Source organism: Neovison vison, chromosome 1, assembly GCF_020171115.1.
Source record: "Neovison vison isolate M4711 chromosome 1, ASM_NN_V1, whole genome shotgun sequence".
Classification (NCBI taxonomy): domain Eukaryota; kingdom Metazoa; phylum Chordata; class Mammalia; order Carnivora; family Mustelidae; genus Neogale; species Neogale vison.
Window position 1 is genome coordinate 285,006,070 of NC_058091.1, and position 25,936 is coordinate 285,032,005.

Genomic DNA, 25,936 nt, shown 5'->3' on the forward strand with positions numbered 1-25,936 from the left:
GAGTTACCACCCCTAGAGACTGGCCATTTCTGATACAATGCCAGCTAGCATCTTTGGACTATGCACTCTTGAAAGAATGTTGCTGAATATCTTGAGAATTAAAGTTTGAGCTGATCAGCACTTATATCCCTATAATGATTCTGAAGTATTTTAAGGAAAATATATAAGTATAGACTCTTCATCCATCAGAAGTAACTACTATTAGAATACATACTTCTTTGATAAATGTTTTAATATTTCTGCATAAAACTAATTTATTTCACTGAGTTCTAAAACAAACCCCTGTGTAAAAAATACCGTTGTGTAAAAAAAAAAAAAAATCAAGCACCAGGATAAATCATCATGAAAGCCAACAAACATTGCTGCAATCTTCCTGAATGGTTTCATCTAATCTAACCCTCACCTTTCTCCCACAGTATCCTTTCCAAGATAGTATCCTATCCAAGAATAGCAAGGAATTCATGCCTTCTTGCTTTCTTACCTAATTAGGAGTCCTTAAACAATACAGTTTTAGTTTGCCTTAAATTTTAATGGTCTAAAGAAAGAGGCTTTTTTAAAAAAGTAGTCTGTAAAAGGAGTTTAAGTGAGTTATTTTCTTCTACCCCATCAAACTAACCCCACAAATCCACTCACGCTCTGTATGGCCCCATCAATCAGAAATGGATCCCTTCTGCATTATGGCCGCATCAATCAGAAATGGATCCCTTCTGCATTAAGTTAACCAATCGTTCATTTATACCGTATAATTCCAAAGGAAGGGGCTCCGTATTTGCTGGCCGTCAATCTGTGCTTGTGTATGGAACATCCCAACTTCAACACACTGGCTTTCTCAGAATGTGTTTGCTTATCCACCTGGAACCCTCTTTAGTCTGGCAATTATAGTGGGTCTTTAGCCCCTGTTACATTTCCTTCTAAACTTGAGTCCTCTTACTGTGCTATTTTCTTCCTGGATGTGGATGGTGATTTCGTTTGTAGAAGGTGATTTTTGATAGAAAAGAGGTAGTAGTTTTAGGTGAGAAAGGAGCAATAGTCCTCAGTGATGTAACAGATGTACCAATGTGCTTCAATCTGTTGATGGTGGCGGAGGCTGTGTGTATGTAGGCGCAGGGAGTAGATGGGTATTTTCTGTACTTTCTTCTCAGTTTTGTGGCAAGCAGTAAATCAAGTCTATTTAAAAAAAAAAAAAAAAAAAGTCTGTTGAGGATTCAGGTTTGGGAGCCACCGAGTTGGCTGAGGGGACATGCAGAGCAGAAGCGCCTGCAGCTGGAAAGCTCATCTCAGAGACGCTGCTTCCTTCCCGTGCTGCTCCTCCGGGAAGCTCCCTATTCTCTAAAGCCTGTTCTATTGTTGGATACCCCGAGGATTCGAGGATTCTTCCTTATATGGGACTGACGTCAGTGTCATTGTTACTTCCAATCATTGTGTGTAATTCCTCTCCCTGGAGCTATGTAGACTAAATCTAATGTTTCCCACAAGAGGCCATTCGCATGTGTGAAGGCAACACTCCCATTCCTCCTGTCCCTACCCCATATCATATCTTCTCATTTCAAGGCTAAGGATGCCTGAACTTTGAATAGTGCTTCCCCTGATATAAATTCCAGGCAATTCCCATTCCTGGTTAGTTGCTTTCCTAGGAATTTCCACTTTGAAACTATTAACAATGCATTTGGCAACAGGTAGCATCCGATCAGAGTGGAGCCCCTGGGTGGGCCTGTCATTACCCCCTACATTGTTGGGAAGGGCCAGGGTCCTGGGACAAGGGCTGAAATGACGCGGGGCTTAAGCAGCAGCTATTTACCTGCTGGTACTAAAGCATTTCAGTATTTTAGCTGTCAGACTAGCCATCTTGGGGCACACTTCCCAAATACCGGCCTCATCAAGCCCCCTCTTAAAACAGAACTCCAATTGGGAACGTGACAGTAGAGGCGGACGTAGGCACAGAACTGAGAGTGGGACTGGATCAGTTTGCAGACAGAACAAATCTCGGATGTATTTTCAACTGAGGCCCCATGGAGCCATTTTTATCGCACCTACTTTGTGCAATTTTGCGTTTGACTTCTGAACCTGAATGCAGGTTCGTTTATCATGAGATTTACGGTTTCTTTTTTCCTGCCTTTTTGGACAGTTGGGCTGGTCAGGCCGCATGTGGTCCTGTCTCATGACTTTGTCCTATCTGTAACTGATGGCTTTTGATACCGTTATGGATAATAAGGTCAGGGGAGGTAAGGCCCGAGAGACAATGCGACCACACCGCTGGAGACCTCTGCGTAGCAAGCATTCAGTCCACTCATTCTGACTGGTGGTACTCAGAAATCACTGGAAGAATTTTTTAAAAATAGAGATAGCAGACTTTACCCTGCACCTCTTGAAGTATCTTCTCCAAGGTATCAATTTTTACAAAGCTTCCAGGTAATTGTGATATAAGGGCAGGTTTAGGGACCTGCCACTTTAAGGTAGGCTCTCTAGTTCAAACCTTATGAATGCACTTACTGGCTGGGTTTTTAGCCCTTTTCACTAGATTTTGTCAAACCTTGTACCTTTAAAAATAATCTTCATGCACAACTTCAAAAATAATATTACTGTTCCTTTCTTTTCTAACTTGGAGTCTTCACTTTCCCTGAGAAAAATATTTCTTATGATAAAATGAAAGAAATTAGGCGACCTGTTCATTTCGGTATGTTCTAGAATTTTTCCTCCTCTTCAAGTTCTCTGTTCAACCAATCCATTTTATTTTGGGATATTCTGAATCCCCAGCTTCCTGCTTTGAAAAATGCACCAACATAATCCCCCCAAATTGCCTTCATCATGCATTATCTTTCACTGCTCCAACTGAATGGATTGGCTGATGTATTGATTTTATTTATCTCATGTAGCTAGCAGACACTTAGCGCTTATTGTATGACAGACACTCTTCCAACAGATTTACACATATTAATTGATTTAATTTTTTTTTTTACCAGCTTATGTGGTAATATTATTGCCTTTATTCCTCAGGAAACAAAAACCAAAAAGATGAAGTAATTTGCTGAAGGTCATATATCTAGAGAGAATGGACCTGGTTCCAGATTCCATGCCCTTAGCTACCAGCAAATATAAAAATGATAATAATACATCTAAAGTGGTTTTTAATGTGATGCTATCTGTTTTTTGGGGGGAGGAGTTTGATAGAGTGGGATAGAAGTCACGTGAATGAGCCCAAATGAGAAGTGGCAGTGGTTACCATCTGGACCGTTCACTTTTCTCTTACATAAATGTATAGGTTCTAGACATTGATTTCCACATAGAAAATTCTCTACTTTCATAAATGCCCTAGCTCTATGATGTTTTAAATGTGTTTTGGAGTGAATAAGGGGAATGCAAATCACTAAATTTTTTTTTTTATGTCTCCAATATAATGAAAAAACAACTGTCGAATAATGTGGGCTTTCAGAAGGTAACCTCTAACCTTGCCCCTAACTGTATCTGTTTTCTAGCAGACTTAGGCTCACTTCTTTAATGTCCCTGTGACTTGACATTTCATTCATTCTTTTGTTCACCCAACAAATTTTTTTAAATTAACATATAATGTATTATTTGTTTTCAGGGTACAGGTCAGTGATTCTTCAGTTTTACACAACTCATAGCACTCACCATAGCACATACCCTCCCCAGTGTCCATCACCCAGATACCCAGACACACATTCCTCCTACCACACCCCACCCCGCAGCAACTCTCGGTTTGTTTCCTGAAATTTAGAGTCTCTTACTGTTTGTCTCCTTCTCTGCATTTGAGAACTAGTCGTAGGCCAGGCCCTGGAGGATAGTGACTGCAAAAATCTGGGTTCCTGCCCTCATGGACCTTAGACTCAAGTTGAAGAAAGCCATAATCAATCAAAATGTCATGCATTACTCTACTGTGTATAATTTATTCCATCTAACAATTTTCACAGTGAGTTATAAACATCGAGTTAATAGCCTGTCCCTGTTCTAATTCTAATAGGTTTGAGGGAAAGCCCTAGATTTCTTCTCTGTGCTCCCAGTGTTTGCTAATTCTGACATCCACTTAGTGCTTAATTGTATATTAAATCAGAGTGTGGATTCATGTTTTTCTAAATGTGGATGTGAAATGACTGGCCTATAGTGATTCCAATTTTGTCTTTGTATTTCAGAATGTATAAAGATACTGTTAATTTCAGGAGCAATTCAGAAGCATTTTAGGGCTTAGTTAATGAATGAGAAGATGATTTGATGAACCACAGTTAGAAATTTCACCATTTACTTAACATGAAGAATATGGAAGATAGACGAAATTTCCCTTAAAAAAAAAAAAGATTATTTATTTCAGAGAGAGAGAACAAGAGAGCACAAGTGGGAGAGGCAGAAGGAAAGAGTGGATCTCAAGCAGACTCTGTGCTGAGCATGGAGACCAACATGGGGCTCAACCTTACAAACCTGAGATCATGACCTGAACCAAAACCAAGAGTTGGATGCTTAACCCACTGTGCCACCCAGGCACCCTGGAAGATAGATGAAATTTCTTAATAACCAGAGTCAGAGAAGTTTTTGTGCTCATAGAGACATTAAAGATCAGCTGACAACCTCCACGTATTGTCAAAGAGGATTTTGAGGACCAGAGGGGCTCATTAACCAAGGCCACATAGCTGTTAAGAGAGCCACAACTAGAAACTGGGCTCTGCACCATACTCTTTAAAACAAATCAAAATGAAAAACTATGTAGTGTTTGGTTTTTCATTTTAAAAAAGAAGAGTATGTAAGTTTATTTTCCCATCCCAGTTTACTGAAATTTTAGAATTTTATTTAACTATTGACTAATTGACTGGAATGCCCCCATATTCTTATTTAATGACAAAAGCAGATCTTACTAGAACACAGATTATTCATGAAGATTATAATTATCTTTTCTCTTGTCTTCCTTCTTGAAAGGCTAGTCCAGAAATTTGTAGAGTAAGATATGGGGATTGTGGTCAATAGGGAGGTTGCTGGATTCAAAGGCAGCTTATACAGGGAGATTAAATAGGCAGGTTTAGATATGTTTAAAGGAATAGCAGAACAACCAGCTGACTGAATTTCCCTAGAAAATACATCAAGTGGCATTTTATATATGCAAATTTCAAAATACACTCTAGTCAATTGAAAAGTAAAACCATTCTCTGTTTCATTTTCTATAATCTGTATAGTTTCTGTTTTATCTGGAAATCCAGATGGGAATGATTCTTAGAACCTGGCATTAAGTGATTTCTATACTTTAAATTATTTTTAGGATGGTGAAATTACTGAGTCCTAAAACTGGATTTCTTTTCTTCCACTTCCCATCCTTTCCAAATACACTGATTCGTTGATTGATTCAATTCATTCTTTATCCAAGAATATTTTGAGTGAATGTGTGCTTCTCTGTTATGCCTGATTAGAATACAAATGTGGGAATTAACTTGACAGGACTTACAGTTTGTTTGGCTCAGCAACACCAAGAAATGTCAAGTTGTAGCTCTATCACTGTTACACTCTCTGATGTCATTGAAAAGGCTCAGAAACACACAGAAATATCATTTAGTGGCTTATATAAGTGGCTTACATTTTGGAGACAATTCTATTTTCATTTTATATATTTTTAAAAGATTTATTTATTAGAGAGAGAGGGAATGGTGGGGAGGGGCAGACCAAGGGAGAGAGAGATTCTCCAACAGATTCCCCACTGAGTGTGAACCCTGAGATCATGACCTGAGCAGAACCAAGAGTTGGATGCTTAACTAATGAGCCACCCAGGTTGTATTTCATTTTATATTGCTTGAAATAATGTTTATAAATCTTCCAAAAGACTACTATGTTCCTAACATACGTCTTTCAAGTTTCATACTTTAACTCTAGTTTTTGGTTATTAGCTGATGAGAGGCATATTCATCCAATTCAGGGTTTTATAAACTAGGACAGTGGTTCTCAAATATGATCTGAGGATCCTGGGCATGTGCAGGATGGTGGTTGATAGTGCAGAATTATCACAAGGGAGTTGCAATTTCGTGTGTGCCCAAACATTGTCTCTGGTAGGATAAATATATAATGTCAGACATAAATACACATGTACCAGATATATGTGGATAATGCTGAGATGAATTAAGTGCAAGTTATTTACAAAATGATTCATTTGTGAACACTTTTTGTCATAATGTATTTTCCCAATCAATAATTATTAAGTGTTTAAATATTGTAACATGTATTCTCAAACCATTTTGATAAGGTTTTCATACTCAGAAAGATGAGAAGCCACTAACATAAAATGTGTCCCTTAATGAGCTTTGTTTTTTCTTGGTGAAAAGTTCAAATCTACTGCCCTCTGCTTCAACACTTTGGTTTCTGTCTTCTGCACCTTTTCTAATACTGTTATGTCTTTCCTTAGGCGGAGTGATAGAAGTTTCACACAAATTTCTTGTCATACAGAGGTGAGATAATTATTGCTTTGTTTATATCACATTTTCTGATTATACTAAATATTTTCTGGGTTCTCTTGGCCACAGATGCTCACTGGTCCTGTGTTCTAAGAAAGTGAAGTCATAATTCATTCCAGGAATTGACTTTGTACTTTGAGGCTTGGGGATTTCCTGTGATCCCACTGGACTGACTGTAGAGTCCTAAGTCTTCCATTCTGTGCTGGATTCCCCTTGCATCCCCCACCTAGGAATACCAAACTGTCATCCACACCTTCTCATTCCTTTTCTCTTTTTTTTTTCCAATCAACCTCTCCTTATATTGGCACTCTCTCCTGTGACCATCCTTCAGCACTCCTAACTTAGAAAATAATCCTGGAACACCTGGGTGGCTCAGTCTGTTAAGCTTCTGCCTTTGGCTCAGGTCCTGATCTCAAGGTCCTGGGATTGAGTCCTGCATTGGGCTTCCTGGTCAGTGGGGAGCCTGTTTCTTCCTCTCCTCCTTCTCCCCTCACTTGTGCTCTCTCTCTCTCAAAGAGTTCATGTTAGTGGCACTAATTTGGGAGGCCATACCCTGTAATCCTCTCAGTTTCAGAGTATTGGGAGGGCTCATGGAGCACCCTTTATTTATCTTTATAATAGCATGTACCACATTCTATCAAAAGTGTTCATGTTAATTTCTACTTTGAGTAAGTATCTGTGTTCATTATATATAAATTAGAAAATCTGGTGAACATGAAGGAGTCTCCTATAACCTCATAACCCAGGGAGAACCACTACTTGTATTTTGGGTTTTATCTCTTCAAGCCACACATGTACACACATGTTGACATAGCATGTTTTTTTGTTTTGTTTTTAAACAGAATCCTATATCTTGAATATTGTTCTATAATCTGCCTCATCATTTTTAAGGCTTCAGAGTACCTACTTTGGATATATCCTAATTTATTTCAACTGTTCTCTTTTTGGGACACCTGGTGGCTTAGCTCGTTAAGCGTCTGCCTTTGGCTCAGGTCATGATCCTAGCATTCTGGGATCAAGTCCTGCATTAGGCTCCCTGCTCAGTGGGGAGTCTGCTTCTCCCTCTGCCTGCCCCTACCCCGGCTTGTGCCTCCTCTTGCTCTTGCTCTCATTCTCTCTCTGGCAAAGAAATAAATAAATAAAATCTTTAGATAAATAAGGAAAGAAACCATTCTCTTTTCATGGCTATGTAGATTACTCCCCTTTTCTCACTGCTGTTTAACCTCCTGCCTTGTATAGACCACTTTATAACTTATCCATTATAAACTAAGAATACATTTCTTGGGTCATGGAGGGGGGAGAGCTGTTAGGGCAGAGGGTATTTACAGTTTTAGGACTTTCATATATTTAACCAAATTAATCTCTAGAGAAATGTTGCCCCAGTTTATAGGAGTGGCTGATTACATATGATTGGCATTGCTAGCTAATTTGCTGTCCCTCTGTGAGATTTGGTGCTTGAGTGTGATGATGCCGTCTTTCATGGAGATTCCTATGGAAGTGACAATTATTTGCCGAAGGAAACAATCTATATTTATTTTTGTGATTTTTTTTCCCCTGTATTTTTCAAAGAAACATATTCATGCCTGGTCTTAGGGATAGTTTTCCAAAAGTAAGTAAGTTAGGATAGATTTATAAGCGGAATACACAGCAGCCTTTGCAAATGTTGATCTAGATGTATGAAGGTTGTTTTCAAATGGGCTGTTACCCTCCAAAGAGCAGACTATATACTGTATATAGAATGTGAGTCCACTTTTGTAATAAAGACCTATATTCATAAATTACACGTACAATACTGAAATTGGGGATGTACTGTGTTTTATTATCTCTGTGAAAAGAGTGTCCACGAACCATTTTATAGCTGATCAATAAGCAGTTTAAATCACCCATTTTACCAGAGGTATTTCTAATCATCCCCAGTTTTCCCTTTACTAAGAGATGAGAAGAAAGAGGGGTTACAGTGCAGTGGAACCCCATGGTGTACGTCCACTCCACTTTCCTGTGAAACTTTCCGGGCCAGTGAGCGGGAGAAGTGCCCATTTGCCTGCTCTTCCCAGGAGTGTTGTGAAATTAGAGAGATTACTTGGTGTTCTTGGGAGGAGAATTCATGTAGAAATCCTGGGTGTTTCTATTTTTTATTAATATCTACCTCCTACCCTCAAGTTTTGAAATGACTCACGACTTAATGTGGTTTAATATGTATAATGGAAGGCTGCTTGGGAGGAGAGAAGGCATCTGAGGAAATGCCACACAATATTACCATGTTCTTTAGCATCTCTCATGACATAATGATACATTTGTGTTTTCTGTACTTTCCTCTTTTCCTTTCTGGTAATTTTGCCTGTTGAAAAATTTTCTAAAAAGTCATCCTTAAACCAACTGGGCTAAGAGGGAAAGTTTCCATTAAGTTTCCATTTGTGTACCTTTGTTTACCATTTGTATGTCAACATTAAAAAATAAACTGCCTGGTGCCTGTCAAAGGCAAAGACTGTATACCTGTCTAAACTTGTAGCATAAGGAACTTACAGATATTTCTCTCAGAGTAGTTCGGTAACAATTATAAACTGAAATGCAAAACATGAATAAAATCTTACAACTAAAAAACTATGACAGAAAGAAATGTAAATGAAAATATATTACATAGGGGCACCTGGGTGGCTCAGTGGGTTAACCCTCTGCCTCCGGCTCAGGTCTGGACTCGGGGTCCTGGGATAGAGCCTCACATTGGACTCTCTGCTCAGAAGGGAGCCTGCTTCCCTCCCTCTCTCTCCGCTTGACTCTCTGACTACTTGTGATCTCTGTCGGCCAAGTAAATACATAAAATCTTAAAAAATAAATAAATAAATAAATAAACTGCCTGGCAATACTTGAGGTAAAGCTATTTCTATTTTTCATTCTATCCATGATTACATAGTCTTGCCTTTCCTCTGATAAGGTGCCAAAATTGGAAAGATGGAAAATTCTGCCGCAATTATTAGATAAATCTCTTTCCAGAGAGAACTCATAATAATTGCTTCAGATTGCTGGCATGAAGGACTATTTCTTCTGTTAAGGAGATAAATTATAATTTTTACTTATTTAATGCCTTCTAACTTTTTAAGAACTGTCTCATCCATGGCCTTAGAAAGGTTTAGGTAGTTCTATCATGAAATGTAGTGATAACGATTAATTATTGAGACCTTATAGTGTTCTAAAATTATTCAATATGCCTCATATGTATTACCTCATTTATTATTCTTTTTTTATTTACTATATGGTACATGTTATTTAATAATTTTATGTGGGCTTCTGGCTGGCTCAGTTGGTAGAACATGGAACTCTTGATCTTGGGGTTGTGAGTTTGCCCATATTGGGTGTAGAGATCACATTAAAATAAAATCTTAAAAACTTGAAAAAAAAATCATTTTATGGATTTTCTAGCTTTCTTCTATGCTCCATACCTTCTAGTCTTCTGGGATGTGCTATGTAATCTGTCACTTACTTGGATCAATTTAAAAAATAATAATAACTACAATTGTCATTTATGGAGCACTTATTAGTTGCCAGTCGCTGTTCCAACAGTCTTGTCCCTACATCCCTATTCCTGCCTTTCAGATGAGGAGGGTGTAAAGGTTAAAGTTTTGCTCCAGGTCCCACCAAGAGTAAATGTTAGAGCTGGGATTAGAACCCAGAGTGACTCCAAAAAAGACAATTTACACTCTGCCACCTGTTTTAGTTGACTTAGATGAAAAAAGCAAGACATAGTCTGAGACTGATGTAAGTAATTAGAAAGAGTAACCATAAGTATCTCTAAGTGGATATTAACACTAGAAACCTAAAGTCATATAATTTATTAAGAGGTATCCTAATTTTTAATATTGGCTTAAAATTTGGTGCTATTTGCTAAAAAATAAGTAAGGCCACCTAGAAATATCTGCTTTTATAAGAGTTTTTCGAGATCACTGAGCAAACAATTTCAAGTTCAATTCACTCAGCATTCAGGGAGCATCTGCTATGTACTGGGTGCCAGTGTGGAAGTAGAGAATATTGTAGTAGGAAGGGCCTTAGAAATCACAGAGCCTATTGATTGTCCCTCTGTAGTCCACACAGCCTTTGGGTTCTGCCAAGGTCTATCTACAGCCATCTTTGGATACAGGGAAGAAATGGAGAGAACCAAAGGGGAGATCAAGTAATGGAATACTGGTACTATCCTGATGTCTTCAACCAGAACAGCTCCAAACTTTTACTTATTGGCCCTTTTGAATTTTCTTCCTTTTACAGATGAAGAAATTTAGGGACAGTGAGTATATGAGGTGAACAAACGATGGGCTAAGAAGCCACAAAAAATAGGATCCTTCCATTTGCCAGAACAATGAGCTGCATGATATTCCTTATGCTCTTTATACTCATTTTAGGAGAAGGTTTTAGATTTAGCATGTTCCTGAGATCCTCAGCCAAGCCAGTCATATTACATTCAGATGGCCATGTTGTAGACATTGCCTAATGGCAAATGTGGTGACTTCGGGGCTATTAAGAAATTGCAGTCATTGAGTGTAATGCAAATTTTTTTGACCTTTATTGATGTTCACTCCTGGTTTTTTTGCCCGTGGTTCCAGCTGAAGTCCTGACTTTATCATCATACAATTTCGAAGTTATATTCTTAGTAATAGACTAAGAATTATCATGTCTTCTTAACAAACACTCTGATGTAGATTCTGGGTTAGGGGAAACTACTCTATTAATTTTAGCTATTTATGTTTTAACACTATAATTATGTAGTCTTTGGACATAATATTTAAAGAAAAGATACATCTCATTCTAGGTGTCCAGCATTCTGGCTTATATTGCTTTTATCTATTACGATAATCAGAGGGCTTGGAAACTCAAGTATTTTATATCAAATCAAAGGTAAGAACTGTTTAGCCAGGATTATGAAAATTATATTAAGTTATTGGCTAGAGTGACAAAAATGTGCTCTAGTTGAACTTTAGAGCAAGACACGGGCTTTTCTGCTGTTGGACTAGAGGACAGAGGCAAGGAGACCAACTTGGACTTTAAGAAGCGGAGGAGACAAGGGAAGCAACTCAATTCAATTAGAGGCTGGTAGGAGCAGTTGACATCTGCAGCTGGAGGAGATCATCCAGCAGCTGTGGCTGGGTCATCGTGGTGACTGTAACCCAGATAAGAAAAACAGACTGTGGGAGGCAACCTGCTTGCAATTTCCTTATGCCAGCATTAAAACAATGTTAGGGCTTACTGATTTTTTTCCATGAAGGGAAAAAAGTTCACCCAAAATAGGTCTAGGTGGATTTTTTTTTTTTTTAAATAGAAACAAAAATAGTGAGCATGGCTTCCATTAATAAATATCTTTATTTCCTAGACATTTAGGTAGTTTCCTTTTTTTACATTTTGCTCTGAAAGACAATACTGTGAAAAGAATCCTTATTTATTTGTTTGTTTCTTTGTTTCTTTCTTTTTTTTAGAGATGTTATTTATTTGGCAGAGAGAGAGAGCGAGCTAGCACAGAACAGGGGAAGTGGCAGAGGGAGAGGGAGAAGAAGATTCCCAGCTTTCAGAGAGTCTGATGTGGGGCTGGATCCCAGGAATCTGGGATCATGACCTGAGCCAAAGGCAGACGCTTAACTGACTGAGCCACCCAGGCACCTGTCTGGTTATTTCTTATTGGACACATTCCAATTTTTTCTGTAGGATAAAAACCTAGATTATAGATTTCTGTGGTAAAGGGTGTGTATATATAATTAAGGTTTTTGATAGGTAATAAAATTATCTTTTCAAAAGCTTCAAAAAAATCCATTCTTACGTGGATTTCTTACCATTTGTTGGGGAATCGCAGAAGTTAAGGATGCACTCTTGTTTCAGAGACTCTAGAAGTTACATGGAACTCTCAGGGGTTGAAGGGATCATTTTTACTCTATTAAATGTCCTGAGCACTCTCCTTGCCTAGGATATAGCCTCTTTCAATGTCAGTACTCAGCCTTTTCTTCTGCCCTGTCTACCTTACTGATACCTGAAGCCATAGCTAGGTGAACTACTGAGCCAAACTGGGACAAATTTTTTTTAAGAATTTGAAGCAAGAGGCATACATGAAAGCCAGAAACTCAGGGAATGTAGCTAGTTGTACTAGATCCTGGAGCTCTATGGTCACAAAGAGTTTGGGAGAAGGGTAGACATTTAGCAAACTATATGTCCTGGAAAAAGCTGAAATAGAAAACTTTTTGTATAGAGCGGATGTAGAGAAAGAGATCAGTGCTGAACATCAGAGACCAAATGGCCTGAGAGGTTCAACAGTGCAGTCCCTGTGAGTCCCATCAGTATATTCTGTGGTTGGTTCCATAAGACCCTCCTCTGCTTTCTGGAGTTTGATCTGTTTTGATCCCCATCCAAGACACCTGACTCCAGGTAAAATGCAAAGCATTTGCTTCAGAAATATAAGCCTCCAAACATAAATAGAGAACTGTATTTTCTGAAGTATAAATTTGAACATATTTGACAAAAATGATTTTTCAGAGTTAAAATTTACCTGACCAGACCTGCTCTTAATTGTTCGAATATGTGGAATTTCATGCACCCAACTTCACCTTGATGGATCTAGTACAACAGTCCTCAAACTCAAGCACATGTCAAGATTACTTGGGCGGGGAGGCTTGTTACAACTCAGATTGTTGGACCCCATCCTAAATTACTGATTCAGCAGTTCTGAGTAGCACCCCCACCACTTTTTTTTTCTTTTTTCTAACAAGTCTTCAAGTAATGTCAATGCTTCTAGCCTTGGGGCCACACATTGAGAACCATTGAAGTAGTAAGAATGTGGGAAAGTCCCTCAGAGAAGAAAAGGATTCAATTTCTCATGTTTTTACTAGTCATTCCTAGGAAGATCTTCTTAACATTAACTCTTTTTCTTATCCTCTTCTCCCCTTTACTTCACTACATCCACCAGACCTCATCCCCTGGAAACCTTTTGCCCCAGCTGCCATATTCTACCATGGATGGCACTTAACACATTGCCTGGTAGCAGTTGTATGCCCAATGAACTGCCACATTCTGAGGGCACCGACCAGTATGTATCATCTGTGTGTCTACTGATTAGCACCACATCTGGACATGACCGGCATGGAATACAAGTTTGTTGACTGAATGATTGAATGAGAAGAATTCCTTTCTTACTGATTTTTTAGGTCCTTAATGAAGTCCATCTCTGGTGGGCTTAACCCCTCCATTTCTCTCTACCATGGTAAAGTTGAGAGGCCATTGTTTATCTCTTTTTTTCACCTTTATTCTTAGACTGTAAATGTCTTTTCAGGATGAAATAAAGCAAGGTAAGGGAGCACCTGCTTTTTATGCATGTGCATATGTGCTCTGTTTTCCCTTTTTTTTTTTTTTTTTTTTTTAAAGTGAGCTGTAGGCCCAACATGAGCTTGGACTCACAACCTGAGATCAAGCGTCACATCTTCCAGTGAATGAGCCAGGGATGTGCCCCTGTTTTCCTTTTATTTCCTTCTTGTGTTCACGTGATACGATAGCTGTGTGAATTGGTGGAATTGGGCATTTCCACCATACCAAGTACCTCCTTGAAGAATGTCCCATTCGTAGAGAGTTTTATTTTACATTTTGTGGTTTACAACTCTTGGCTTTGCTTGAGTAGCAATGCATAACCCACAAAACTAGATTGTCATTCATTTGCATCATCATTCATTCACATAATTTCTTGTGAGTCTAGGCATTTTGAGATAGCACCAAAAAATGCTGAACTAGGAATTAGCAATCCTGGATTCTAGTCTTAGTGTAAGCTTTAATTAGTTGCATGCCCATAGCCCGGTCTCCTGATTTGATTGTTCAGTAATCTAAATATTCTTTCTAAATCTTACCACTTTCAGCATCTGTAAAGTTGAGAGGGATATGTTCTCAGAAGTGTGACATGATCTAAGCATATATTTATTTTCATACTTATACTTTCATATTTTTGGCTCATATGTCTTTTCAGTGGTAGAGAGCTCTTTAGGTGAAATGAAGACATCCCAAAGGGTTGTGTTACAGCCATCCATCCTGTGTCTTTGTATCCTCCAGAAATGAATGAAAAAGAATTTAAAGAAGATGTTCCAATTAGAAGAGATATTTTTCATTTATTCCCATGAAGAAGGCTAGAGTTCTTGCCCAGGTCTGAGTATTTGAGCATTTAATTTTTCAGTGAGCAGGAACCAGACCCATGAACATATCCTCTTTGAATATTTATGGTTTGTTCTATATCTTGTCCCTGTGGAATTTCCTGAGTGAAGAGATTGTATGTTTGACTCTTGAAGAAGATAATGTGATCTCAGAAACTTGCTATTTGGCATCCAAAGAAAGTCCAGATTTAAAGTATCAGCCTGGTAACTTGCTAACTTCTTCCAAATGTCCAGCTGTTATCATTACAATACGTTCATGTCTTGGTCTTGAGAAGTATAGTTTATAGCAATGTCACAATGGCAGAATAGTTGATGAGAATGTTTTTTTCTACATGTTTGACTTGTTGAAGAAAAATAATTTTGGGGAAGTGATGGTGAGGGTGGAGAAACATATTTTCATGGTGATGAAGCCACAGCAAATTTCCAGAGGAAGACAAGCTGTCACTTTCTTGACCTTTTGAGGTTCCCCAGGAAGTTTGATTCTCCATCAGTTTGCTACTTCATAGAAATGAGATCTGATTTTAAAAATTGGCTGGTATATTGTTAAGTATTTTCTTTCATAGGAATTGCATTGAAGGTGATCCTCAAACTACTTAGTGCAGAGTGTGAACTGAGATATTGATTTACTTTCATTTCCAGTTTTCTGTTGGTCTTTACAAAAAAAAAAAAAGAAGAAGAAGAAGAAGGAGAAGACGACGGCAAAAACAAAAACCCCAACTCAACTGGATTGAATTTTGGCTAAGTTGTGCCTCCTTTGAATAATATTTCCATTTAGTATTAACTGGGATACTGAGAAAACCTTAAAATCTTTAAAGGGTCATTTTTCCTTTATGGAAGCAGAAAGGTACTTTTGATTTCCTGGGTCCCTTTAAAAAACCTTTACCTAAGTAAAATATATGCACACCAGGAGAGTACTCATAGCATCCATGTAAAAATCATTAAATTTTCAGATTCTGAACACAACTATGTAAGCAGCTCTTAATCAAGAAACAAAACACTGTCAGCATCATAAAAGCCCCTTTATGCTCTGTTGTAGTTCCTAGCTCCTCTCCCCACCAAGGGTAACCATGATGTTGACTTTTTTTTTTTTTTTAAGATTTATTTATTTATTTTAGAGAGAGAAACTGACAGTGTTGAGTGGGAGGGGCAGAGGGAGAGTGAGAGAATCTCAAGCAGACTCATTGTTGAGCATGGAGCCCGACATGGGGCTCAATCTCAAGACCATGAGATCATGACTTGAGATGAAACCAAGAGTCCAGTGCTTAACTGACTGGGCCACCCAGACGCCCCTATGATGTTGACTTCTAACAGCATAGACTACTTTTGTCTGCTTTTATACTTTCAATCATGTTTTGGTCATATTAAAGATATTACTTGCCATGTACTCTTGGATCTGACATCTTCCATTCAACATTATGTTAGTAAGAGTCATCATGTTACATATAGGTGCTAATCATTCAGTCTCATTTCTGAATAATGTGTAAATAGGCAGATTTATTAATTTTACTATTGGTGGAATTTGGGTATTTTTATATTTGTGGTCTTTATGAATAGTTTGTGAATATGCAAGGGCATTTCTTTGGTGAATAGTTGTATGTCTTTGAGTCGGAGGTACACTTCAGAGTGGAATTGCTAGGTCATAAGATTCGCATAAGTTCAGCTTTACTAGATGCTGCCAGCTTTCCAAAGTCGTACAATTTATGATCTCATTCTTGGTTTCATCCTGGTATTCCCAAAGGTGCAATTGAAAAAAGGTAGTTGACTAATGGCTCTGATATTAAAGCTGAATTGTGATAAAAGGTAGACTCCTGCTGAATGTACCTTTCCTCCTCAAAGATCTGATCTTTCCCTAACTCTTATTTAATGAAATCATAAATTATTGTTCCTCTCTTGTTCAAATGAAGGTAACACTTAAATGATGTTGCTTTGAGGTTCCCATAAGAGATATGAAGTAGTTTAAAATCATTTTTAAGCTGTCTATACTAAAGAAAAATTGAAAAATGTGAGTCTTTAAAGATTACCCCTCTCTGACGACTGTCAAAAAATGCTGAGTGGAACCCATTTCTTAAAAAATCTTTAGTTCCCGCTAAACAAAGCAAAATGCAGATATATTGGAACAGTTTTTATTTAAAGAAAAAAACACTTTTCAGCAAGGGAAATAACAATGCCTATGAAAACATACTGACGTATCTGTCTGAAAATATTTCTGAAGGAACTAGAATGAATTGAAACACTACTACACAACAAAGACATTTATTGTAAGAAAAGACACCCATCTAATTTTCTTTGGACAGCTTTCTTAGAGAGACTGGAGTACTCCAAATTATTCAACTAAGTATTTCTAAATGTTTAGGATATAAACATTACTGTTATGAATTAAACAACTATAAATAAATGTACAAATTAAAGCAATTTAGTGTTTGTTATAGCCTGCATATTAATTTTATTTTTTAAAATTTTTTAAAAAGATTTTAAAAATTTATTTATTTGACAGAGACAAAGAGAAGCGAGGAGTAGGAGGAGCAGCAGAGGGAGAGGGAGGAACAGACTTCCCACTGAGCAGATTGCTATGGGGCTTGATTCTAGGACCCTGAGATCATGATCCGAGCTGAAGGCAGGTGCTAAACCAACTGAGCCACCCAGGTGCCCCTGCATATTAATTTTAGATAAAATATTATGAAATAGAGTGCTCCTATGTGCTATATAGGCATCAGTCCCTTAGATGATCTACAATTACACTACTTGGTCATGTTTCTTATTTGACCTATAGGATAATTTTGTTATATCCAGGAGTCCTGGGGTATATATCTTCAGCAACATTTTCTCACCTATTACTGTAGGCATGTAATTTATTTCGTATAAGTTTCTTGGTTCAGAATATAATATGTAATTAAACATGGCTTCTTCGCAAAAATAAGTCATATAGATTCCAGGTATACATTGTATTATGAGTGAGAATGCCCCTCCCGAGTGTGTATTGTGTGATATGACTGTAAGCACACGCACACACACACACCACATACGTGCATATCAAGCCCTATGGTGTAAAATAGGGAAAATCTTGTTTTTGTAAAAAACAAAATAGGGTAAGTTTGTTTATGTTTTTATAAAATCAATGCACTATAGTATAGCTGAAAGGACCTCTGTTCTCTGCTCAGATGTTTGGATTTTGTGCAGCAAACAACAGCAAACCTGTTCAAGGTTCTCCTAGAGGAATGAGATTAGAGGTCCTTCAGGAAGATGATTCTGGGAGGAACTGGAAGCCGGAAGAAGATTTAGAAACTCAAACTGGCTCATGTAACAGAACTCCTGAAAGTCATACTCATCTCTGTAGAACATGATGAACCATTGTTATATTCATCTTAAAACAACTAAGAATATCATTTTATTCAATAAATAACCATCTTGTACAAAATTCTAGTGTAAATGAATGACAGATATGTAAAACCTTTAAGAAAAATGTGTGGAGCAAACACATTCCACTGAGAAAAATCAGTCCATGAATTGTCCCACCTCATGAAAGTCTTAAAACCATCCAGATTCGATGTAAAAAGATGTCTCTGGGAGCGCCTGAAGGTGAGGTTGGTTAAGCATCTGGCTCTTGCTTTTGGTTCAGGCTGTGGTCTCAGGGTTGTGAGATCCAGCCCTACATCTGGCTCTGTACTCAGCACGGAGTTTGCTTAAGACTCTCTCTCCTTCCTTTCAAATAAATACATCTTTAAAAAAAAAGATTTCTGGGGGCGCCTGGGTGGCTCAGTGGTTTAAGCCTCTGCCTTCAGCTCAGGTCATGATCTCAGGGTCCTGGGATCAAGCCCCACATCGGGCTCTCTGCTCAGCGGAGAGCCTGCTTCCTCCTCTTTCTCTGCCTGCTTTCTCTCTTACTTGTGACCTCTCTCTCTGTCAAATAAAAAAAAAATGATTTCTCTGTCCAACTCCTGGAACCTCAGTGTTCTACAGAAGTAAACAGGAGAATTGTTCATTCTGCTGTTTCTCTTGGCAATGAAAAACGTAAGAAAATAAGGGATATTGTGAAGGAGTTGAGAAATGGTGAATGGTGAGGGGGAGAGGAATGCTAAAATATTAACTGTTATGTGGAAATCCTTTTTAATGAAAGCAAAGCTTCCATTCTGATTTGGGATTGATGGTAAATCTTTCATGTTTGACATTTTTCCTTTTTATATTCTTTTTTTTTTTTTTTAAAGCAATTGGCATATTTATAGGCAAAAACAGAGAAAGCATTCTCAGGAATCATGTTTGTCGTATCTCAGCGTTCACGCTGGATGGTTAGTGTTCAAAACCATGGAAGCATGTGAAGTAAGCTTTTGGGAAAACCAACCTCCTCTCTTAAGACAAAATGTTCTGTAAAGTGTATACCCCACGCTTATGTATGACATTAATAAATAGGTCTTTAATTATGCTTCTGTGCCTCCATTCTTGCGAGGCAACCAGGGATATACAGCAGAGCTGGAAAATCCCAGGTGGTTTATGGTTAATGACAAAGGAGCATCAGCAGCACTGAGTAATGAGGTATTTAAAGAATGATACAACCTAATTTTTGTTCAGCCACTGCACAGATAAATGACTTGCTTGGATAGGTAGTTATGCATCGACCTTAATGATAATTGTGCCCAAAACAAATTAAAAAAAAAATTTTCGGCAGAAGGTTTTCAGCACAACCCTGGCCAGCTTGCTTGAGACCAAAGCTAGCTTAAGAGAACTGTGGAGAACTGTCTTGTTGTGTTTGCAAACTAGAAGAAAGCAGCACATGAACTTTGGCATAGCACGGGAGTTGTAATTCTGTGCAAAAGGTATGCATATGAAAAGGACAGACGCAGTGTAAGTCAGGGAGACTTTGCTCTCAGTCCTACAAAAGACTGATCACATAAGGCAAATCCTTGGCTTTGCTGTCCTCCAAATGTGACCATCTCATGGTTTAGAAGTTATTATAACATGGACTTTAATATAGCTATTAAAGCTTATCTCCTGACTTTCAAGGGGTTTGTATCTTAAATTGCTTCACCTGATCATGCCCATCTTTTGTGGGCATAAATAGGAAGCTAGTTACAAAAATGCATTGGAAAACAAGAATGTATATAAGGGAAATGCTATTACTGGAAATGTTAAGACATCTCTTGAAATACGGAGCACACCAAAAATTGGCTTTGATCTGCCTCAAAAAGCAAGAGGTATTAACTTTCAAAGAAAACTCTCATAAAAGATAATAGGATAAAAAGGGCCAAGCCGTATGTATAATTATTAACTAGGGCCAGTTTGTTTTATTATTAGTCTTGCTCTGCTGCTCTGAACTAGGTGTCAACATGGCCTGAAACTGCACAAATAATGGGGAAAGTAAATGAAATAAATGTACGCCTCCTTACTTTGAGAAAAGTGGACTTAAAGTCGTATACAGAGGGTCCAGTAGTGGAGTTAGGAGTCCATAACTCTAAGGAAACCATATCTAGGGTTGAACATTTTTATCTTGGCACATGAAGACTTCAGGAAAGGGATTGAGGAAAAATAGCTTTTGATATTTGTAAGACCTAGAGATGAGATCTGAGGCAAGGTTAAGGGGCTTTTTATTTTATTTATGCATCATCTATATAAGCATATATGTATATATTTGTATATATAAAATGTACAAAGGTTTTGTACATAGGTATGTGTGTATATATGTGTGAAGGTTTACATACTATAATAAATGCAGCACAATGATAGTAATCATATATTGGAAAACAAAACGGAAAAACGGACAGAATCCCTTGGGAGTGATTTTGAGGGACCAGTGACATTTTATTTTTATTATTATTTATTTATTTATTTTTTGGTTAGCTTTAGTACTGGTCTCCCCCCCTCCATTTTATTTTATTTTATTTCTTTTCAGTGTTCCAAAATTCATTGTTTATGCACCACACCCTGTGTTCCATGCAATACGTGCCCTCCATAATACCCACCACCAGGCTCACCCAAATATATTCATATAAACCTTTAAATTTTCCTTGAAAACTGGAATAATCTAAGCAAGCCTTTAGCATATTAACCATGTGAAATAAAGACACGCAGTAGTGTCTTGGGAGAAAAGAGGACAATCTTAACCTCACATTAAACTTGCATTTTAAGACAATTTTTTGGAAGGATACATCAAAGCATGTGAAACTGGTGCCTAATTATATTATCATTAGTATATAGTAGATAGTGTTATCTTTCTTCATAAAGTACTATGAAATAAGTATGTTGAGAATATTTAATTATGTGGATGAGTGAAATAATAAAGGAAAATTGCTAGTTAATTGCTTTCCTTAGAAATGCTATTGGGGTGACAATTGCCTAGCACTCTCGTGATTCATGCTACAGAAATATGCTGTTGGGTTTCTCTATGCAGAATCCTTCTGGGGAAACTAGGAGGGAGAATGAGGACTCATTGGTATACATTTTGTTCTTTATTCTTTATTCTCTGTAATATGCCACTGCCTCCAGGAAGCCTTCCCTGATGCCAACTGGAAGAACTTTCTATGAGCCCTGAACACTTTGCCTGTACTTGCCTGTACTTCTATTACGCTTCTCAGCACATGGTATTTTAATTATTATTTCATGTGTTTGTTTCTCCTTCTAAGCTGGGAACTCATTAGAGACGTGACTATGTATTATTCTTCCCAAACCCTAGCTTAGGGCCTGGCTCAGCATAGGTAGTTCATGCAGGTTGTGGAGTTGAAAAGTCTCTTCTCATAGAATTAAAGGCAGCAGCTTGGGAAAGTGGGTCTGAGCCAAAGGTTCCCTTGTTCTTTCTTCTCAAGAGCATCTGAAACAGTCTCATTACCTTTAAACAGAATTGCCTGAAAGATTCAATCTGTTGACAAACTTCTTTGCTTCCTTATTTTCTCTAAATGAAAAAAAAAAAAAGAAAGAGAGGAAGAAAGAAAGAGATGGATTTTCTTCTCTTTACATTTCTTCTCAGTGGATCACTTCTCGGCCTTTTGGCTAAGATCAAGTGTAGTACATTTCTTCTCAGTGGAAAACCATTACTTGTAGGGTGTGACTATTTAAAAAAGTAGAATCATCCATAATTTAGGATCAGTTGTCTTTTGTGGATGATTTACATTATCTTGTGTATATATATGCTCAGTAAATACGTCTTTTGAAATTCCCCATTTACTCTAATGTTATAGATTGGGGTGGGTGTTCTATAAAGCAGTTGAACCTGATGCTTTCTCAATATCAATTTCTGGGATCCTAAGAAAATATATATAATAACTATCTTTTGAAATTTTTTTTGTATACATTGCAGACTTTGGCACCCATCTGTTCTTAAGAGTACATATCTAGGGGGTGCCTGCCTAATTAAAACAAATTTTAATTTGAAGTCAACAAGGGAAGAGATATCACAAGTACACGTAGTGTTTAAGAATGAGAATGAGAAAACGAATTCATTAAGGAACTCGTGCCTCTAATCAGGGAAAAAGCAGGAAGTTGAGAAACAAAGTCAAAATAGTAGAACTGTAGGTGGTTTATCATTAAAAATGGGAGAAAATGAAAATTTGATTCTGAAGATGTCTGTTAAGGATCAGTTGCAGATAATAAGTGAACTAGTAGCTTAGAGAAGACCTTTCAGTTTTGAGAAGGGGAGGAGCGTGGTATGTAAATTCCTAACCAGAGAAATAAAGCGGAGACAGTGTTCAGCAATGGTGGCACTAGGAGGATAACCTATGGATGTAAGGAACTGGCATCTTATATTGGAAATTATCTTCCCTCCCTACCTGCCTAATCTCTTGCAGACTAAAATAAACCCTTGAGGTAGCACTTAAGGAGGAAAGTAGGAAAATGAGAGCATATTGCCTAAACACACATAGCATACACACTAGAGGGCTTTACATCCGGAGAGGTAACTTTTGATGAATTCCTTTGCAACTCACCTCTCTTAGTGTGATCTGGCTTCCTGGCTTTCTCTCTCACTTTTTTTTTTTTTTTTTTAAGTAATCTCTACACCAAATGTGGACCTTACAACTACAACCCCAAGACCAAGAGTCACACGCTGTACAGTCAGAGCCATTCAGATGCCCTCTGACCTCTCTCTGTAAATGAATGCCTGCCTCCGTAGTCCACCAGTGTGTGCGTGTGTGTGTGTGTGTGTTACAGAGATAACTCAGATAAAGACAAAGTTAGAAAATAACAGAGACATAGCAAATGGCAAGAGCATTTGTTCATTTTTTTTCCTACAATGTGTCAATTATATTCCAGTTGATGTGCAAAAAGGACAAGAAAATGAAATGCCAAATGGCTTAATATGTAAATTCCTAAGTGTATGCTTAAATTTCAGACATTTATTTTGACTATCAGGCTTTAATGTCAAAATTTTCCTAATCACATTTGGCGTATAGACTTGCATTGGGATTTCATCTCATTTTCGTTCTTCAGTTTCTTGACATATATGAAATATCTGTAATTTGTAGCTAACAGGTCCTATGGGACACTATGACTGTCTGGATAAAAACCACTGCACTGGAAAAAATAAATTGGCAGAACAGTGCATTGCATGAGGATTCTTTTCTTGGTTCCCCCCCACCACATATTTGTTTTCTTTAGTGTCCCATATATTTAAGATGTTCCTAAAAAGAATGTAACCTGGAGTGCCTAGGTGGTTCAGTCAGTTAAGCTTCCAACTCTTGATTTCTGTTCATCTCATGATTTTAGGGTGATGAGATTGAGCCCCAGGTAGGGCTCCTGGCTGGGCATGGAGCCTGCTTAAAATTCTCTCTCTCTCAAGAAACTAAAAACTAAATAAAAGGAACTTAACCTGATATATCAATATGATAATAAACAAGCATCCTTTATTTGAGTTGGTCCCATTCCAACCCTGTAGCCTGGACTTTGTTTTTATAATTTTATAGATGAGGAAATCAAGACCCATAAAGTTGAAGCGGCTTTTCTAAAGGCTCCCCACTGGCCGCCTTGGTGAACCACCTGTCTTCCTTCCATTACGCAGCATTACTGACGATCAGTCCTAAGTCATTTGAAGCTTGGAGTCATGCGGTCCGGGATTTTGCTAATTCAGCTGATGATGGGAATGGCAATCATGAACAGATAGTATTGTTTCCACTTAAGCTGATTATGGCTTTAATTTCATATTTTGTTTTCTTTCCCTTTAGTACATTCTGATGACAAATCTAGAAAGCTCTTTCTTAATAGGCCAAAATGCCAGATTTATGCTCTGGCATAAATTTTGAATTACTTTGCAATATATGTATATTTAGTAGTTAAATGTATTGTTTAACCCAGAAATTTGACCCCTTACTTATTTAAAGATGATTTATGGTGATGAGGGTAGATGTCATTCCTAAGCTCTTTGATTGCAGAGTTGAAGCAGTGTTCTGATCTTTACTTCAAAGTTCCTGTAGTCTTCCCAGGGCAGTTAGTAGAAGAAAATGTTATCTTGGGTTCTTGCTGAAAATTTTAGACCTAAGATTTCATAATTTTTTCCATTTCCATCTGCAAAAATTAAGACGCTCTTCACTCCTTGTCTCTTTGCTTCCCCTCTCACCCTTATCAAATCCTAACCGGGGATGGGAGACAGTAGCATTTGTTTCCTACTGTTGACATTAGAGCTGTTGCCTCTCCATGCAAGAGAGAGGACCTGCTGACTTGGAGATAAATCAGTGGGGACTCTCCAATGCCCAAGCCAGTAAGCATCTTTTCAGCTTTGATTCTAGTGTGCAAGAGTTAGAATATCACATTTAGTTGCATAAAAGGACCTGCATTAAATGCTTGGCTTCAGAGGGGCCATATATGGGGTGAACTCCCTTGATGGCTTACCTTCCATGCCAATGTACCAAGCTCCTGGGTATAAGTCACATTTGGTGTAAAGCAGTGATGACAGTCTTGTTATTCCTTGCCAGTGACTTGTTTGAGTGGGAACACGAACTTGTTCTGGAAAATAATCTTTAAGTAATACATTAGGAAATTGGGAAAGTCCTACTGTAATTTTTAAAAAGATTTTGTGTATTTATTTGACACAGAGAGAGACAGAGAGAGAGAAAAACACAAGCAGTAGAGGAGAGGGAGAAGCAGGCCTCCCACTGAGCAGAGAGCCCAGTGCTGGGCTCAATCCCAGAACCCTGGGATCATGACCTGAGCTGAAGGCAGACACTTAACGACTGAGCCACCCAGGTGCCCCAGGAAAACCCTACTGTTCTTTGATGTTATATGTGAACAAGATGCTTTGAGAGTTATACCTTGAAGAAAAATACTGAAGGCATACCAAGGATGGTTGAACAGAAAATTTGAAGGAGCCTGCATACTTGGTGACATCATTGAGCCACTGATTCAACATTGGGATGGCTTTTCTCTGGTCTTTTTGTTAGGTAATGTCCCTTTGGTTTAAGACCACTAGTCAAGTTTTCTATTACTTGCAGCTGAAACTATTCCTACTTGATAGAATATCCTAAAGGGGAATTGTATATTACATGTTGCTTTTCAAAACTTTTAATTTCACACTACAGGAGTTCTTACACTAATTAAAAGTACAGTTTATTTGCACAGCAAATGGCATAATCCAATAACACAAAATTGAGAGGACACTTGGATATTTTGTTAAGGAACAAAACAAGAAATTAGCTTAGTGAGTACATAATGCATGAGTATGCTTTATTGGTTCAATGCCAATTATTTTTAATTCATGAATATAATCCATTATATTTAATCCAATCTTAATTATCATCCTCCTATATCATATTAACATCAGTATTTATGGCAAATTTTTATATACCCGTGTTTGTAGGTTGACTTAAATATTGATGCCTACATAAAGCAAGATCATAAATTCAATACATTTAGAACAATATGGTGCTGGTGGAGGCAAATACGGTGGTTAATTCTGGAAAAGCAGACTCCAAACTACAGATTAGTTATGGGACTCAAGATGTCTGTGGCCAAGGTATGTGTCCTTCCTCTGCCCAGCTTTGGTCCCCGGTGAAGAGCAAGGGAACAAGAAAATATTTAGAGACCCTAGGATGATGAACAGAAGGAAAAAATGTGGGAGGTTTGACTATGCCATTAACTAGAAACTGGTCTCTCTGTATTTGAACCTCCACTATATGTGTATTTTCTCAAGGTCAGCTCACATATTACTTAGGAATGCCTGGCATCGGTACAATAAATAGAACATCTAGCTCCCTGATGCTCAAGTGCTGAAACAACAGTTGTTCTTAGGCCAGCACATTCTCCTCCCGAACGAAAGCAAACCCAAGTCTTTAAGGGATTATTAGAGGAAGGATATTATTTTCTCAGTGACTCAAAGCCAGCTGTGAGGGCCTTTAGTACAGTTTATGCTGCTTCTGCTCCCCTCTC

General features: G+C 37.9%; 1 long non-coding RNA gene and 1 pseudogene across 3 annotated transcripts in view; both read left to right on the forward strand.

Moving 5' to 3' along the window:
* LOC122894848 overlaps positions 1–25,936 on the forward strand; it is a 111,584-nt gene that overhangs the window by 73,131 nt on the left and 12,517 nt on the right. Inside the window, exon 3 of one of the 3 annotated variants that reach the window (XR_006381864.1) lies at positions 6,392–6,434. The exons of the other annotated variants lie outside the window; for them this stretch is intronic. This is a non-coding gene — a long non-coding RNA (uncharacterized LOC122894848). The remainder of the gene's footprint in view (positions 1–6,391; positions 6,435–25,936) is intronic. 3 annotated transcript variants of the gene reach the window in all.
* Positions 21,555–21,729, forward strand: LOC122896906 (annotated as a pseudogene).